Below are 19,462 nucleotides of genomic sequence, written 5' to 3'. Positions count from 1 at the left end.
ATCAATAATTACAGGCCGGGTTTCAGCCTGTGCAGTGGGAAAAAAAGGACGAAGTCAGGCTTCCCATTAGCGAGCCGCAATTCAGCGTCCGCCAGGCAGGCAGTGGACAGGGTGTCTTCTGTTCACCAACATTGATGGACGGAGCGTCAGATGGAATGGAGGAGTCCCGCTAATAAGAGGAATGGTTGGATGCATGCAACTTACCAAATTCAACAGGACAACTACAACAACATTATCATCTTTTAAGTAATGTTATTGCTGTGAACTTCTATCAGTGTGACACTGCATTTCTTTGATCTCTGCTTCTAAATTCATCCCTACAGCCATTCTATAGGTTTTACTTCTGCTATTTTTTAAACCTAATTTAATGTAAGAAGTGTTTCTCTGAGTGCAGAGATAGGCAAGTGAAAACGCATAATTATTACTGCAGCCCTGTACTGTCGCATTCTTTCATTCACGGTTGTCGAAAGTACTACTTACTTTTCAGTAACCATGCATGCAGTAGTGCATGCACTTCCTTTATGTCACTTAAAAGATTTATGGATAGCTTTGTACCCAAAGATTTGTTTATCTTCAATTATTGCTTGTCCATGCTGTGCCTTTTTTCTTCTCTCAACAAAACTTTCCCAAAAACCCCCATTCACATCCATTTTCCAAACCCTAACCCTCTTCCCCTGGGCTGTGTGGTTTTGATTGATGTGTGACTAAATGACAGCAATATTTCCACACACTTGCTGGGGAGGATAAGGTCATAGCAACAGGCTGGTGAAGGAATCCGAGGATATATTCTTACTCAGCTTGACACTGAGTCACTATTGGCAAATGAAAGCAGATTTTTATGTGCGCCAACAACTTGATTGGTCATCAAGAACATCCTCCTCCTAGACGTGGCAAATTATTACCCTGCTGTGTCCTTCACCTTCAGTACTATTTCTTGTAGTAGTAGCTAATGTCAAAGAAATTCAACGCAAGTACTAGTTATACTTTCAATACTTTACCATTTGTTAGGCTACATTGTGGCACTGTTCTAGTGTACTGTCACCTGCTATATTCTCTATCGTACCGTTCTAATGCTACAGTAAAGACAAACAAGGTTTCATTTTCTTTTTTTTCAGATGCTGCAACTGCCACTGTGTAACACCACAAGTACCACCGCAATGATGACATTTCATCCGCCCAGGATTGCCAACCTTAATCGCCACTTCCCGTGCAGGCAGCCCTGTGCCTAGCCCTATTTCCAAACACAAATTACAGGTAAGATAAGCGTTTGGGGGGAGGTAGTATAATGGAGTATTAGGAGAGACGAGAGACTGACGGTCCTAGGACTATTGAATTCACTTACTCTGTGACAGGCACTTAGTTTTGAAAACATTTGGGCAATTACTAGTACTTACACAACTTGAATCAAGATGCCACTTAAGTTTCAGGAAAACAAACTTACTGTTAAACCTACACTCACCAGCCTCAAAAGCAGTAAAAAACAGGTATGCTAAGATAAAGTTTAAAGTATATTTATATATCCCTAACATAAATAATCTTCCGCAAGACCCAACCCACCCCCTCCCGAACCCCAACAAATGTCAGTTGAAACTAAGTCCAAAAAAGTAGAAAACCCAACTCCCAATTCCCACCCCCCAGAAGTCTTTAAAAAAGGGGCAAGGGACAGTCTCCTTCTACTGCTGGCTGCTGTTGACTTATCGCGCCAGGTCGGCATGCTCCTTGCGGAGGGTCTCGAGCAGGGTTTTGGTGTTGAGGAGCTCCTGCTGGAGGTAGGACACCCTAAGTGAAAGGTGGTGCACGCGTGCCTTGCACCTGCTGTGGGGGGCAGCTGATTTCTTTGCTGCTCGGCGGTGGCTGCGGTACACCGGCTCCGTATCGCTGGAGACCTGCTGCGCTGACTGGCTGACCCAGGGAGCGCGGGGAAGGATGCAGGTGTCGCCGTGGATGTTGTCGACGTACTCTGCGTATCCTCCTCCTCCTGGGCCACCAGCCGCCGATATTCGGCGACTGTGGCCTCCAGCCTCCGTTGCCGGGCCCTTTTAGCCAGCTCCTTCCATGTTGGTTTGGAAGGAGCATCTATATGAAGAAAGAAAGACATAGTCTGTAACCAATGCTCTTTAAGATTAACACAAAATGATTCAGCAGAAAGTTGTGTCACAGTAGAACTAGCAACTTGCAAGCGCAGTACATAACTATTGTGGCCAGTATCTATCTAACCTCCCACTTCTTCATCCTTGCTCTAACATTAGTGGGAGTTTAAGGAATCAATTCTACGAGCACTATGGGCTCACTCCATTAGAGTCGACTATGACAGTAGACCAGTCTTATTCTTCTTCTTGTCTCTTGTTTAGCTAAATTAGTACGTTAACTTCTGCAAGCCGGTATAATGCCAGCACAGTCAACTTGCACCCGAGAAAAACAGACGCCCGCCATGATGAGTGAGACAGACGTGTATTACTGTACCAGTCCAGTACATGCAGGTGGTGATGCTCTTACTTTTCTATTACGGGTGGCACTGAGAATACTCTGTTACAAGGGCTACTGCTTAATTAATTTAACTTTCACCCTACAGTGCCAATGAATACTAGAAAAGGAAAATGAAGAAGATAAATAATCTGATTATCTATCACTGCACATGGTATGTATTTGCTTACATATGGGATGACTTTAGGTGCTTTCCTTTATATTGAGTGAACAGTGATACATCCACACATGAATGACCGAGTTCTACTAAACTTATTAACAGAGGTAGTGACTGGCCATCATAATAGCCGGATATATGCTGTGCTTGCAATACAAGCTACTGCTACTATTCATGGTAGTATTAGGACAAAATTACAACTTCTTTTCCTTGCCTTTCCTACACTGGGACGGACGTGCGGGTGCGGTGTTACATGCTTTTCAAAGTAACACTTAGTTCATCCAGTGACCGTCTACTCTCTCTAGATACACATATGCTATCTAAGAGTCAGATAGTACCATGATCCAGGCATCCATCCATTCAAACTATATGTCAATCATTCTTCTTCATGTCTCTCATCTGGACAAACCTTACGTTTTCTCACGGGAAAACAACCTTTTCATTTTATTTGGGGAACCGCAAGCCATACATGCGTGCTTGACTTGCATTTGAATTTCAACCAAAGCATATATTGCGCACACATACAGTTTCTGTTTCACCCACCCAGGCTGTTCTCCTTCCACCCATCCTTGCTTCATCCTTCACCCAGCCATGCATCATATTCCTTCCCAGCCACCTCGGGCACCAATCAAACACGTATCATTCTTCTTTGTCAGTCATCATTACTTTTAACTTGCTCGTCCTTCCACACTTACTTACACCCTTCTTTCGCTTTTCGTTCATCCCATCCATCAAGTTCATCTCAGATCTGATTTGCATTCTCGAAAAAAAATTCACCACTGAGTTGAAGTAAATTTAGAGGAGGCTACTACCTGGTTGATAAAAACTTTGTTCTAAATTTGAAAGTCTGCTTAACAGTATAGTAACTTAACTGTAGAACATATATACTACACCCGTACAGAGAGCACACTATGCAGTCTGCAATCTCAATCAGTAAGGAATATAAGAGCTTACTACTGCCCGCCACTACCGTGGCAACCCGCACAGCAGTTTCGTCCGGCACTTGCACCGCCTCCTCCCCAGAAGTGTCCTGCTCCACCTTCGCGCTGGGTCCAGCACCAGATGTTCCACCTACAAAGTACATTTAAGAATGTTAGATGTCATAGACATACACCACTCACTAGTATTTTGTCTAGGAATGAAGAAATGTGAATACAGAAACCAATCTATTAATTTGTGACTGTCTACTCTAAAGTAAAAATGTCCCTTTTTCCAGGGAAGGGTGTTGTCTTGCTGCACTTTTTGGCACAACTGATGAATGCTTGCTTTTTAACACGCACCATTTTTCTCATAACAGACAGAAGCTTCACTTCTAAGAACAAATCATCATCACTAGGACGGAGTGACCAACGATTCAGCACCAAAAAGAAAAATTAAAGTTCAAACCAGGTGAGGGCTCTGCTCGCCCACAATAAATGTGTAAAATAAATCACTAAGCACTTTTCCATTTTTAATCAACCGTTTATGTTTTATGACAAGCTTGATTTTAATAAATATTTTTACTTTTAATAAAGCTTTAAAACTGAAATAGACTCTGTGGTTTTTGGTCAAGAGTGAATGAGCAAAAGCTTTTGCAATTTGCAAGCGTGAGTCCGTGCCTCTGACACTTCTGGACTCTGTCTCCGTACTCTTGTCCTGCGTTGGATAATCATCATTGGGGATCAATCATCGATGAATTCGGGAGCTAAATGACTCTGCCACACTATCTAGTCAGTAAGGAGATTGGGGGTTCTTCAAAGTCTGATATCACTGAGGTATGTGGGAAGTCTACCTGCGCCTATTATAATTGATAAACAATGCACTATTTAGTGTCCATAGTTCTGTTTGTGCAGATTTGTCCCTTCAACAGTAGTAGTATGGATTGTCGTCCTATCCAAACCAAAAGTAAAGTAGTATCTTATTCTTTCTTGGTGGCCATTCACCTTTTTATTGTTGGTAATTGTCAAAGCATAAACATTTAGAAAACTTGAAAAGACATTATGGACAATCCCAGAGGACTGCACTCAGTGCATAGAGCTATTGCTGACTAGAATGGGAGTTTCGTTTAACACCTTTTGCCAAATGTGCAATCTTAGTTAGCTACACAGACAGACTAATAACTAAGAATAATCTAGTAATACCACAGGGAGTCATAGTAGAGGCAGGATATGAATTTAGATACAGTCTACAAGAGATCAAAGACGATTTAGAAAAAAATCGAACGAGGAACGCTAGGAAAAAATAGGTACTCTATATTAAAATTAAAACTTACCGGGGCCAGCAAAGGAGCCCTCGCCTGACCGATCCTGGCCTTGAACAGCAGCAGCAGCCGATAACCCCTCCTCCTCTGTCCTCTTGCCCCTGGGGGGAGCTGATGTACAACATGAAAGAAAGAAAGACCCGAAAACATGGATGATTGTTGTCAACCAAATCAAACATTTCAAAAGAACAATAACAAAATATTTTGGCGAAATAGCAAATAGACAACTATTCCACGGGATATATTGACGTATCTCATGTGGTCTACTACGATATTAGTATTGCTTGATTTGCGGACCGTCGACTTGGAAAGTTATGTACCTCACTAAACAAACTACTAAAAAGGTTTGCCTAGGACTGGCAGGCAGCAGTCCGCAGCATGCGAAGTGACAGACAAACTCCATCGTGATTGCAGATCAGCGACAACACTAAAAGGTTTCCTACTACATTAACCAGTCATTAAAATACTCAAACTATCAATCCACCACCACCATTTCTTCTTATTGCCAGGTGTACAAAGAAAGGACTGGACTTGAGTCTGTAGGGGCAGATTTACAAGCCCCTTGCGGCTCTTTTGCTCCATTGTTGCGTGACTTTTGTGACGCAGCGGTACAAAAGGGGGTGGTGATGGACAAAGCATCTGAATCAATCAAACACTCAAACCCAGTCAAAAGATCTGGGTTTAATCCATCACCATTCTTTAGCCCACTCTGCCACCCCAGTTCAGACATGGCTATATGCAAATCAGTCTGACCCTGTGCCTCATGGGAACAGTCCAGCCCGAACTGCCAAGCCATGTCTTCCCTGGACGGGAAACAAGCTTCCGAGGACCGGTTTCTGGCATTCCAGCCGTCTTCAGCCCGGCTTGCTTGAATCCAGTGGCAAAGTGAGCATGGGACTCACGTCTGAGCATACCCTGCCACACTTATGGCGGCCAAAAGCGGTACAAAAGGGGGTGGTGATGGACGGAGCATCTGAATCAATCAAACACTCACACCCAGTCAAAAGATCTGGGTTTAATCCATCATCGTTCCTTAGCCCACTCTGCCACCCCAGTTCAGACATGGCTATATGCAAATCAGTCTGACCCTGTGCCTCAAGGCAACAGTCCAGCCCGAACTGCCAAGCCATGTCTTCCCTGGACCGGAAACAAGCTTCCGAGGACCGGTTGCTGGCATTCCAGCCGTCTTCAGCCCGGCTTGCTTGAATCCAGTGGCAAAGTGAGCAAGGGACTCACGTCTGAGCATACCCTGCCACACTTATGGCGGCCAAAAGCGGTACAAAAGGGGGTGGTGATGGACGGAGCATCTGAATCAATCAAACACTCACACCCAGGCAAAAGATCTGGGTTTAATCCATCATCGTTCCTTAGCCCACTCTGCCGCCCCAGTTCAGACATGGCTATATGCAAATCAGTCTGACCCTGTGCCTCATGGGAACAGTCCAGCCTGAACTGCCAAGCCATGTCTTCCCTGGACCGGAAACAAGCTTCCAAGGACCGGTTTCTGGCATTCCAGCCGTCTTCAGCCCGGCGTGCTTGAATCCAGTGGCAAAGTGAGCAAGGGACTCACGTCTGAGCATACCCTGCCACACTTATGGCGGCCAAAAGCGGTACAAAAGGGGGTGGTGATGGACGGAGCATCTGAATCAATCAAACACTCACACCCAGTCAAAAGATCTGGGTTTAATCCATCACCGTTCTTTAGCCCACTCTGCCACCCCAGTTCAGACATGGCTATATGCAAATCAGTCTGACCCTGTGCCTCATGGGAACAGTCCAGCCCGAACTGCCAAGCCATGTCTTCCCTGGACCGGAAACAAGCTTCCGAGGACCGGTTTCTGGCATTCCAGCCGTCTTCAGCCCGGCTTGCTTGAATCCAGTGGCAAAGTGAGCAAGGGACTCACGTCTGAGCATACCCTGTCACACTTATGGCGACGCAGCGGCAGAACGAAAGAGGTGCCATGGTGCGGCGTATATTAACAACGTGACGCATATGGGAGATGCATCACGTTGTAAAGCCCTGCGCCATCATGGGGCGTTGCGGCGCAAGGGAGGGCGTTCCTGCGCAGGAACGCATCCTAAAAGTGGCTGAGGGAAATCTACAAGATTTCAATCAGTCACTTTTAGGACAATGATGCGTGACTCAAACCCTGCGCCTGCTTGAAGCAGACGTACAGCTTGACGCAGCATTGGGGAGATAGGGCACCCCAGAGCATTGCTGGAGCTGCGCCATCGTTGCGACGCAACTCCAGCAATGCGCCGCCTTTATGGCACAGATGCGTAACGCTTCGGTGACGTTGTGGGCCCATGGTGCGCTGCATTGTAAATACGGCGCAACATGGGTGGTGGTGGCGTGGCGCACAATTACTGGGGCATCCCTGCTACTTTGCAGGGATGCGCCGGTAATTGAAAATCTGACCCTTAGTGTCTAGCATTACGCAGTCCTTTAAACTACACTCATACATATTTTCTCAGGCCAATAAAATGAACACAAAATTGAAAATAAATAAGCATAGTAGCAACGCTACTGAGAAGGAGAGCAGTGCACCTGAAATGCACAGAAGATTTTGAAATATAATTTACCTACAATGTAATCGGCAGCATTATTGCTTTTGGTAAAAAACAAACATTTGCAATATAATAACACACAGAGCAGGAGAAAACAGAGTAGTGATGAAATAGCTACTACTACTCACCAAGCGCGGGGATCTCGATGCCGAGCAGGTCAAGCAAGTCGCATTCCCGGTCCAGGAGATCCGTCCAACGGTGGGTGGCCTGGTTGTAGGTGCGCCGGACCCGAGAGTGTTGATACATGGCCCGGCACACCTTCTCCCACCGCTTCCGGCGCTCCCGGAGCCCGGAGCCGCTTGCGATATTGCCGCCTGCCATGATGGTCCTGGGGAGGCGGCGCTGGACATAAAGCACTAGTGTGGCCACCTCCTCCGCTCTCGGGCTGCTTCCCGGCTCCCTTTACCATGGTCTGGGCAGAAAGGAAGGTAAATAATAAAGAAGAAATAGAATAGGGAAGAAGAAAAAAAAAGAGTTTAAAAAAGTAGTTTAAAATTAACCAAAAGTAGCAGAAAACACAAAAATATAGAGCTAGAAAAATAGAGGGATAGATAATAAGTAAAATAGATAAAAAAAAACTTCAAACAAGCAAAGGATGGCAGAGATTGACAGAGGATACAGAAAGCATGCCCAGAACCATAGCAATGAATGAAAAACAAGATGGCCGCGCCCGTTCACGACCGCGTGGGTAAGTTCGCGCGAGATTTCCCGCGCGATCACACGCGAACTTGTACTAGCGAGCCGCACACTTTGCGAGATTACACATAGCGCCCGGAAACGGAAATACGTCACCCAAACAAGATGGCCGCGCCCATGTACGACCGCTAGGGTAACTTCGCAACGTTGCGCTACAAGCGGCTTGCGAAAACACAAAAAATTACGCGAACTAACACGCCGCAAAAAAAACAAATCGTATATTCGCACGAATTCGCGGCTTCCGAATTCGATCTCGCGCGAATTTGCGCCCCGCGAATCACGCGAAATTGCAGAAAAACAATTTTTGCAAAACTGAAAGCACTCAGCAGGTGCAAAAGTTCAATCTTATCATTAGTAACCATTCCCTGTAGTGCTTCCTGAGGGGCCCCTCCAGAGTTCAGTTGCCTACTTGCAACTATTCTATGACCCTGCTCTGACCCTCACAGCAGGCTCAGAGAATAGCTACAAGTATGCCACAAAGGTCCTGTTAAAAAAATTACACTACAACAGAAAGCAATTACAGATAAGGAAGCAGGTGCCAGACCGGAAGTTAAATTCAGTGACACATTAATCAGCCCCTAATTCATTCATGTCAGTTGAGGCAGGGCAGGTGTGCCTGAAAGCTGAAAGCACTTAGCAGGTGCAACAGTTCAAGCTCATCATTAATGAGGAAGCACTTACAGCTAAGGAAGCAGGTGCCAGCTCAAATTCAGTGACACATACATCAGCCCCAAATTAATTCATGTCAGTTGAGGCAGGGCAGGTGTGCTTTTCCCCCCATAATCTACAGTGATGAACCAGAGGGTGGCATGGGTGAGCCAGAGGGTGGCAGTGGTGAAACAGAGGGTGGCAGTGGTGAAACAGAGGGTGCTGTGATGAACCAGATGCAGAAACAACATGGTCGCGACCGTTGCTACCCGACAAGTAAGTTCGCGTTTGCGAACTGGTAAAAAACCCTTGCGAAATGGCAGAAACACTTGCGAACACAAAAAAAATCCACAAAATTTGCGAGAGTTCGCGAATTTTGCGGATTGCAAATCCGTAAATACGCAATTTCGTGGATTGCGAATTCGCAAAATTCGCCCATACTTAGTCTAATGTCTCTGCCCTGCACTGTGAAAGGAAAGAAGGAGTCATGTAAACAGAGTGCTCCAGGACTGACCAGAATTGGTTTGGACAAGGCAAAGGCCTCTCTGCCTTCAGAGAACAAAGGGAAACTGTGTATAAAAAGTGGGACCTAAACCCCAGAACGTTAGATCACTTTTCGGAAACAAAAAGAAACCTTTGCTGAGGAGAGGAACCAGAGAGACTGAGGAGAGACTATCGCGAAGGAGAAGTGCTGCTTGGAGGAGTGGCCTGCAGTGGTTGCCTGAATACCAAAGGACGGTAAGAGGAACATTGTTTGTACCTTAATCAACTTGTGAAGGATCTCCAAGGGCTTGAGAAAGTGCTTGCCTCCTGCTGGAGTCTCAGGGACAACAGACTTCACCCACCAGCTCCCCTAGAGTTCTTTGGAAGTGCCTGCAGTTGTGTTGGGCTTTCTGAGAGACTGCATGTCACAAGGAGCTGGAAGCGCGACTCACAAAGGAGAAGCGTGTCACCGAACTGCCGCAGTCGCTTCACAACGCAAAAGCACCTCGCATCCCTGGAGAAGAGGATTGACGTCGCCGCATCATCGGAAAAGCGTGTCGCAGCTGCAGCCGCTGTCGTTGCATCGCTGGGAAAGCGTGTTGCCGCTGCAAGCTGTCGCATCGTTGCCGAAGCGCCTCGCATGGCCGGAGAAGAGAATTGACATCACATCATCTGCCGCTGCATCACCGGGAAGTGTGTCGCATGGCCTGTCGCGGCTCAGATGAATCACTGAGTCGCCGCACGGCCGTCGGGCGTGCACGCATCGTGTCGCATCCAGGAAAATACACCATCTTTGTTCATTGCACCGGATCTTCATTGCATCACAGGGTTGCGCGCCGCATCGCCACGGAAGCACAGTAAGAAACTGACGCATCACCTCCCCTCGCAGAGAAGAACCAATGCATCCCCTACGCATCAGGGACCGGACGCATGACTGTTCTTGCAAGCAAGGAACGGACGCATCACCTTCCCTGTAATACTTCCGGTGTATAGCGTTATGCATCCTAAGGTACATTGACTCAAAGTGTCGCATTTTACATCTTAACGAGAACTAAGCTAATTCTACCATTTTAAGTACAATATTGTGGATTTTTGTCGTTTCTGGTCTTGTGTTAAATCTATATCAAGAATTCTTATTTTTAATATACAACTTGTGTGGTGTCCATCTGTAGTGTTGTCACTGGGTTACTGTATGTGTTCACAAATGCTTTACACACTGCCTCTGAGATAAGCCTGTCTGCTCGTGTCAAGCTACCAAGGGGGTGAGCAGGGGTTATTTTAGGAGTGTACCCCCTTACCCTGACTAGATGCAAGGGTCCCTATTTGTCAAAGGTACCTACCTCTGTCAACTAGAGACTCCCAAATCTAACACCTGCCCTTTTCTTCTGACGTAGAACAGCATAGCAGGAAGGCTTACGGCACTGCCCTACCCCAAAAATCTGTAAATGAGATCCCAATTTCTAACTGGAGGGCATTGCGAGACATCCTCCATCTGTATTCCAATTCCATCTTCCACTCCCTGTTATGAAGTGATCTGCCAAACTCCGCTTCCCAAACCCTCCGTGAGGGCTTGAGAGATGTCTGTGTCTGTATCAGAATGGCCTTGTAAGCCAGGTGATTAACCTATGAACAGCACCCATAGTTTGGAGTCTTTGAAGGACTTGGTGCATGACTAGTCCAGGACCACGTGCTGTGCAAGTGCCCTCTGGAAACCCCCTCAGAGAACCACATAGGAAGAACTGGCCCTTGGGGAGCCTTTATTGTTCTACCAGGGTCTCAGACGGTAGCAGGCGTACATCCGGAAGAAGGTTGCCGATACAGGAGACAACAGCTTCTTCCCACCATCAGAAGTAGCCACCGGTGAGGTGGTCCCCTACAGCAGGGAACCCAACCAGTGGAATTGCTGGAGAGTATGAAATGTGCCTGGTGAGGTGAAACAAGCACTTCAGTCATGTGAGAGCCACCCGCAGGAGAAGAGGAAAACCCTGGGGGGCTTGCACTGGAGTGGAATAGGTGAAAAAGGAGTGCTCTCAAAAGGAGGGGCTGATCATTCCGGTGTCCAAGTAACTGCACAGCAACCAGCCACTGCAACTGGACCGCTAAGTAATACTGTTCAAATTTGGGTCCCAGTACTGAGGGGATCTGAAGTTTTGCAAGTGCCACTCATCTGTGTGACCAATGCCATAAAAGGTCCCAGGAAGGGAATGAAGAGCATGAAAATAAGAAACAAAGGAGTAAAAGGGGAAGGTTTCAAAATATTTGAGGGATTGGGGTAGGATGGTCATCTTGAATATCGCATCTAGTCCTGCCACTGATAGGGGAAGCCATGACCAGAATGGGATTGATGAGAGAATTGAGGCTACAGGTGCCACCATACTACCCACAAGAAGATTCTCACAATTGGGCATTTATGAGGTTTATAGCGCTCATAAAGCTATCACAGATTGTGTTTAGATGGACAAAGCTTAAGGTCTGCGTTTCTCTCAAATTAGGAAGGTACACCCTACTCCCTTAATTGTCAGTTCTATGACTGACTACCAACAGTTATTCTTTTTGAGGCACACATGATTTATATCATCATGACATAAATTGTGTGTGCCCCAAAAAGTATAACTGTTTGCCTCAAAAAGGTCCAGGTTTGTGCGGTACACCTAAATCCCTAGATATTGAACAGAGGAGGGTTCCATTGGATTTGCCACCTACCTAGGTCTATGGCTCTCAGGTCCATCCCCTGGAGCAAAGGAAATAAGCAGGATGTATCCCATCTGACTACTAGCCCCGATACCTAGCCGAAGTCCACCAATAACCATACAACCAAGGAGAGATAAGAGTCCACATCCCACAAATACAGCAGGAAATCGTCTGCATTCAAGAGGCCACATAGGTTTCCCGGTTTGAGCAATGAAGCTACGAAGTACGAAAGCATCCGACATCATAGCCGCAAAGGTCCCGGTAGTGAGCGCCCCCTCATAGAGTTGAAGCAGCCAGGGGCCAGTGCACTCTGAAAGGACGTTTCAGAAATGTGGGTGGGAGACCATCAATCCCAGGTGACTTCCCAGATTCCAGAGCAGTATTTGCTGCTCATATCTCCTGAACTTCAAGGGGGGTGTCACTGTCCGCCTGTGCAACGTGGCTGCATAAGGTCTAGGAACTCTCCCAGGACCAGAGGTGGTGTCTCCAGCACAGGATGGTAAGGATCAAAATAGCAGGCTGTAAAGGTCTCATGTATCTCCTGCTGGGAGCAGAGGACGCTGCGGTCCAAAGTATGGTGTGCCAACTCATGCCTGTTAGCCCGCTGCACCAATAACTTACTGGATCGATCAGCTTCAGCATCCGTCTTGGCAGAGTGGGATGCAACATCTAAACATCAGAGGCATTCCAACAGCTGGGCCTCTGTCTCCCAGGGGGGGCCAGGGAGGGCAAAGGAAGAGGGTCATCAGTCGCCTGCTGCTCCATCTCAATGTAGTCATGCTCATTTGCCTCCAACTTAAGAAGGATCACTGTATATAATACATGTTGGACTTGGCCCTTCTGGCAGGTTCACCCCTAATCTTTTTGCTTTTAGTATGTGATCTGTGTTAGTGATTTTTGGGTCTCTGCGCACTTTTTCCCTGTGTCCCAGGGTAAACTGCGTGCGTGTAGTATGGCTGGCCTGCCCTCCCATAGGAATGCATGGGGAATGTGTGTGTCCATGTTAGTTCCTGATGTGTGGGGAGTGCAGGCTCGAGTTTGGTATGTGCGAACTCGTGAGTGAATGCTGCGCGATGGTATGTGTGGCTTGTATGTGTCTAGTGGGGAAGTGCCACTTCTAGACATTGATGTGTGTGTGCAGTGAGGGTGCTGGAGCGTGATTGGTTCGAGCTGGCTGGCAAGCCTGGCTCCAGGAAGTCTGGATGGGTCTGCCCAGGAGTGAGTGGAGAGATCAGCATGAGTGATGTGAGGGAGGGCTGCACCTGGTTCCTGATGGGGCTGGGCTTTCCCCACACAATGCTAGCTCCGCCCCCTGTGGTGCGTCTAACGACCCTAACCTCCCCAGTGAATGAAAGGGGTGGTTGGGCCATCAAGGGTGCTCCAAAACCAGCTGCAACTGGTTTCCCCCCACCCTGCACCCTGAGACAAAGTATTTATGAGTATAAGAAGGGGCTGTGTCCCCTTACAATTGCTTCTCTGTTCTTTTCCAGGATCCTGCCAGAGGGGGCTGCTGCTGTTGCTGGGGCCAGGAGGACCGCCACTTGGATTGTCTCCCTGCCTGGAGCCCCAGTGAGCTGGCTCTGGGCCCAGCCTTGCCCCCCCCCTGCCTCCATGAAGAACTTTTCTGGACTTTGTGCTCTCTTTAGCGCTGGGGCGCTTTACTTTTACTTAGCGCTTAAGAGCGCTTTATTTCATGTCCCTAGCGCTTGGGAGCGCTTCATTGCCTGCTAGCACTCTGAGCGCTTTATTTTTGCTTATAGCGCTGAGAGCGCTTCTCTTTGTCCCTGGCGCTTGAAAGCGCTTCACTTGCTCTTCGCCGGTGCCCACCCGGCATCGCCCAGAGATTTGGAGCTGACCCCGTTCGTCATTTAACTCGAGGGAGCCCACCCCTCGGTTAATTCAGCCCCAGCCTACGAGTGCCTGAAACGGGCCGCCGCGCTGCCCGCGACGACCCGGAAGTGGTTGGCCGGCCGGCCAATCCGAGCGCGGCCGGACCGGAAGTCCCGCCCCGCAGCCGGCGTCCCTCCCCCGGGGCTCCCGAGAGCGAGGGAGAGCCCCGGAGCACAGCGCAGGAGCCGGGAAACCCAAGCGGAGGCCCCAGCAAGAGAGCCGGTGAGTGGGGGCCGGGAGAACGAGTGAAGGGAGGAGGGCGTCGGGACACGCTGTCGGTGCCCGTCCTCTCCCCTCCAGGACCACGGCTGCATTTTGTGTTGAGAGCCTGGATAGGCTCTTGGGGGCATTTGTATTGGTTCCTGAGTACCCCGTGAGGGACTCCAATGAGAGGGGCATTTCTTTTTTCTAGAGCCCCGAGAGGCTCAGCGCGCCCCGCGGCATTTACGAGCCTGCGAGGCTCGAGGCGGCATTCCCTTGTTCCCGAGTCCACGAGGGACTCCAACGAGAGGCTCAGGGGCACATTTGTTTTTGAGCCCTGGAGGCTCCACCCGCCCACATTTCCTCAGAGCCCAAGAGGCTCACCGCCCATATTGTTTTAGAGCACTGAAGCTCTTTTGTGCCATTCTATTTGTTTTGCGAGCCCTGAGAGAGGTTCTTGGGGGACACAGGCAGTTGGTCAGAGCCCCGAGGCTCCCACGCTGTGTTTTGCCCCATCATTGTTCTTGAGCCCACGAGGCTCCAACGTTGGCCCATCAGTATTTACAACTGTCCAGCACTTAGTGGACAGTTGCCATGTTTAGGTTTGTTCTTTGCTGCCTACGCAGCCTTCCCTGACATTGTGGACTAAGGGCATCTCAGCCCTTGCGAGGCCAGTTGGCCTGGGGGACAGTTCTAGTGTTGTGCTATGTGCACCCTGTGCATTTATGGTTTACTTGCTAATATGATTCCTGCGCAAATGTTCTACCTGCACCTCTAAATGTATTTTGATGCCTCATGTGCAATGTGTTTTATGTTTCTTCCCCTTTGCTAAATGTGACCTGCTTAGAGGATTGTTTATGTCCCACTACCTTCGCTAAAAGTGACCTGCTTAGGTGATTGTTTATGTTTCTTCCCCTTTGCTAAAAGTGACTTGCTTAGAGGATTGTTTATGTTTTATTACCTTTGCTAAAAGTGACCTGCTTAGGTGATTGTTTATGTTTCTTCCCCTTTGCTAAAAGTGACCTGCTTCGAGGATTGTTTATGTTTTATTACCTTTGCTAAAAGTGACCTGCTTAGGTGATTGTTTATGTTTCTTCCCCTTTGCTAAAAGTGACCTGCTAAGAGGATTGTTTATGTTTTATTACCTTTGCTAAATGTGACTTGCTTAGGTGATTGTTTATGTTCCTATAGGTCCTGAGAATAAGGTCCTAGTTCCCTGTGTAATTTTCCTACAGTGTTTAGGGTTGCGTCGGAGGTATTTACCCTTTACCAGTAATTACTGGTTGTGTGCTACATGTACTATTTTGGTGCTACAGTCATTATATGTCTATGTGCTAAGTGTTATACCTACAAGTATTATTTCGAAAAAGTGCATACCCCTGACAGTGGTCCAGGTGGCCCTGTCCTGTACATAATCCCTTGTAAATTCTACCCGTGCCTGTTGGCACATTGTAAAGTGTGTGGTGTTATCTACTGTGTTTTTATTATAATACAAAGGCTATTTTTGATATAACCTTGTGTGGATTTTCCTTTGTGGTGGGCCTTGGGTGTTGTTGCTGGGGTGCGCGCAAGCGCTTTACACATTGCCTCCGAGATTAGCTTTGCTGCTCGCGTCACGTTACCTAGAGGGTGAGCAGGGGTTATCTTGGTGTGCAACTCCCTTGCCCTGACTTAGAAATGGCGATCCCTGACTGACTTTGGCGTGAGCCTTGGCCGGCCGGGGGTCCCGTTTCTAACACTACAGATGAACTACCCTGCCCAAACCCATTAGCGAAGTGGAATATCTCACCTTTCTCTGGGATAATCATTCCCCATACTTGACCAAGCTAAACATATAAACAACTTACATCAAACCAGATAAAAATACATTTAATACATTTAATTTTTAAATATGATTCAAAATACATATACATAAAGTATTAATCAGAAATTAAGTTGATTATTATTTATACTTTACTTTTTTTCAACATAACAATAAATTACAAAAAAGAAATGAACTCTCACATTCCTCTTCACACATCAGCCAACAAAATCCTCAACCACTTATATCTGCACACTCTTCAGGGCACTAAAGAAAGATGTTCTCAACTTCAAAAGGGATCGAAGTGAGGGGGAAGGAATATCAACAGCACACTAGCTGTGTTTCTCTGTCTAGAAGGGATATGGATCAAAAATACCTGCCCTATGGCAGGCAGACTAGGTATCTATTTCGAGAGGCACCCATTCAACAGTCAAAGGTCTCCCGGTCTCCCAGTTCAAAGGAATCTCCAGACACATACTAGGGCTAGAAATACCACAAAATGGAAATCAAAATTATAAAACTCTGCTTGACATCAAGGGTTAGACCTCATGGGCAATGCAGCAAGGGAGTCAGCCTTCTGCAACCTGCTTCAGCACGAACGCAGAGCAAGCGTCTCAAGAATGATCCCTGACCCCCACCACAGTCTCATGGGTGTCGTGGAGGAAATTCGGCCCAATGGAGCCCTGCCACAGGTATGAAGTGATTGGACAACTATCTGCCAAGGTGGTTGGGAGCAGTGGTAATCAAAAATGCAGTGGTAACGGGGCAAAAGAATCGAAAGCAAATTATGTCATCCAGCTGTGTATAAACCTTATGCATGAGAAAGTAAAAGGAGTAGAGCTGGACGCCCAGGTTTTGGTGTCTCCAGATGTCCTAAAGCTCCCAATGCCACATCCAGGCCTGCAAGCTTGCTGTGTCAGCAACTGTGGGGGTAGAGGGCAGCGGCGGATGTAAGTGGTCTAGTGCCGGATCCAGTACTGTAGTAAAGTCATTGCAAGTAGGCTCACTGAGACAGCCCCTGACACAGCAAAAGGTAGTGCTCCTCCGCATAGTCTGCAGTACCTTAGGGACCCCTCACCCCTTTCAGATGCCTTTTGCCTCCTCTGTGGATCCCAGAATGCCCTCAATGCCAGGCCAGGTGAAGGTGTGGCCAATCTATGGTGAGATTGATCCACACTCCCTTGGGACTCAGGCAGTATGAAAGCGAGCTGCTCAGGGTCCGGGCTCCCACGCTGAAATGCCCTCTGCCATCACCCGCACTCCCCTCCACTGATGCCGGGATTTAGGTTTGCAGATTGTTGCCACAGATTAGGCAGCCAGGAGATTAGCAAAGATGTGACCACCAGGCTGCGCAGCCAGACCTTACCCATGTTATGTTATGTTATGCAGATTGGTAGAGTGTGCTGTCACCTGGTGGTCTCCTGGCACTGAGAAGGTGTGAGTCGAGCCAAGACTAGGGCCTAGTGGACCCACTTGAAGAGACAGGTCTTCAGCTTCTTGCAGAATTTAAGAAATGAAGAGAAGTGTCTTATGTGTAGCAGTAAGTCGTTTAATGCTGTAGGAGGGATATAGGAGAAGATTCAACCACTGGATTTGACTTTCTGTATGAGTGAGTAGTGTGCACGTTGGAATCCAGAAAGAGTGGAGGTGTCTGGAAGATTTGTGAAAGCAGATGTAATTGTTGAGATATGCTGGGCTAGTGTTTTTAGAGTCTTGAAAGTTTGGTTCAGAATTTTGAATTCTGCTCGTTTGTACATGGGAAGTCAGTTAGGCTCCTTCAGATGAGGTGTGATATGAATGCAGCATCGGAGGTTGAGACTGATTCTGGCTGCTGAGTTTTGAATGATCTGCAGCCTGAACTTGCAGTGTATAGGTGTGCAGAGATAGTGAATAATGCACCAGACGAGGCTGTTCCAAATTGGGATTCATAGGCAATGCATTGTTGTTGACCTCAAAACTCAGGGAAAGCTTCAGTGTCAACACTTTTTAAAAACACATCTGAAACGGTACGAGCCACTCAGGAGCCTGAGGGCTGGTCAGGCAAAATTGATACAGGTTCCTAAATTCAAGCAGGTTAGGTGGGGGGGAGAAGCTTCCAGTTGCAGACAGCCAAGACCTGGAACCTTCTCCCAATTACAATAAAAAACAGCCCCTTGCTCCTGTCATTCAGAAATGCAGTACAAAACTTGTCTTTTTACCTCCTATTTAGAGCACTACATCTTCAGCAGTCCTTTCTACATCGACCTAGCGCCAAGATGCCCCAAGGCATTTGCACGCTCTATACATTTTCAAATCAAATCATCTAGCAACACTAGATGAATATTATGTAGTCGATGATCTGCACACTCAGAGAAAGCTTTGACATTTTTCAGTGAAGGAGATGGGTGATATGTCGTTGTTGGGTGAAATTCTGCAGTTCCGATTGGTACAACTTCAGTGATGCAGTTCAGCATTAAGAGTTTCAGCACAGAAAACCTCACTTTCAAGGGCCCAGTACTTGATTGGCAGGACTCACAGATTATTATTATTATTATTATTAACCGGATTTTGTAAAGCGCAAACAACCCGAAGGCCTCGTAGCGCTAAGTACCGTCATACTAAAAGAAAAAAAGGGATCAGATGAACAGGTGGGTTTTTAAATTCCTCCGGAATTTTGAGAGGCTAGGTTCACTGCGGAGGAAGGTGGGCAGAGAATTCCATTCTTTTGCGGCGTTCCATGAGAAGGAGCGCCCGCCCCATCTGGCCCGTCTGATTTTATTGACAGTCGCCAGGAAGGCAGTACTGGATCTTAAGGACCTATGTGGAAGGTAGGGTTTAGCCAAGGAGCAGATCATAGTAGGGGCATTTTTCCACATAGCTTTGTGCATAAAGCAGAGAGACTTAAACAGCACTCTGGCCCTGATCGGAAGCCAATGCAATTTTCTGAGGGCAGTGCTAGCTGAGTCTCGTTTATTGAGGTCTAACAAAAGACGAGCTGCAGCATTTTGGGTTACCTGTAGCTTTTTAATTGTAAAGGCAGGGGCACCTAAGTATAGAGAATTCCCGTAATCTAGGCGGGACAGAATGATGGCTTGAACCATTATTCTGCGGGCTTCAAAAGGGAGAAGGGGCAGCACCTTTCTCAGCATACGCATTAGCCCAAAGCATGTAGCAGAGAGAGTGGTAGCTTGCTGCATGAAGCTGAGGTTGGAATCGAGCCAAATGCCTAAGCTCTTTATATGGCATTTTGATTGAGGCATAGGGCCCATACATGGTGGCCAGTCTAGCAAAGGAATGGGAATGGTTGAGTTGCCTAACACCATAAGCTCAGTTTTCTCGCCATTTAATTTTAAATGCGAGGTTGACATCCACTGAGCCACAGCTACCAGGCAGTTACTTAGATTGGATGAGGACGGAGCTGCCTGATTCAAAGACACGACTAATTGCGTGTCATCGGCGTAAGTTATTATGTCCAGGCCGAAAGAATGGACTATATCAGCCAACGGCTGCATATAAATATTAAAAAGAGTAGGGCTCAATGAAGAGCCCTGAGGTACACCCCGATCCAAGGGCCAGACTTTGGAATAGATAGTACCCTCAACTACCCTAAAAGAACGGTTCTCCA

This window comes from Lissotriton helveticus, chromosome 7 (genome assembly GCF_964261635.1).
Source record: "Lissotriton helveticus chromosome 7, aLisHel1.1, whole genome shotgun sequence".
In the NCBI taxonomy this organism is placed as follows: domain Eukaryota; kingdom Metazoa; phylum Chordata; class Amphibia; order Caudata; family Salamandridae; genus Lissotriton; species Lissotriton helveticus.
The sequence above is the reverse complement of the archived record's forward strand: the minus strand, read 5'-3'. Positions refer to the sequence as shown.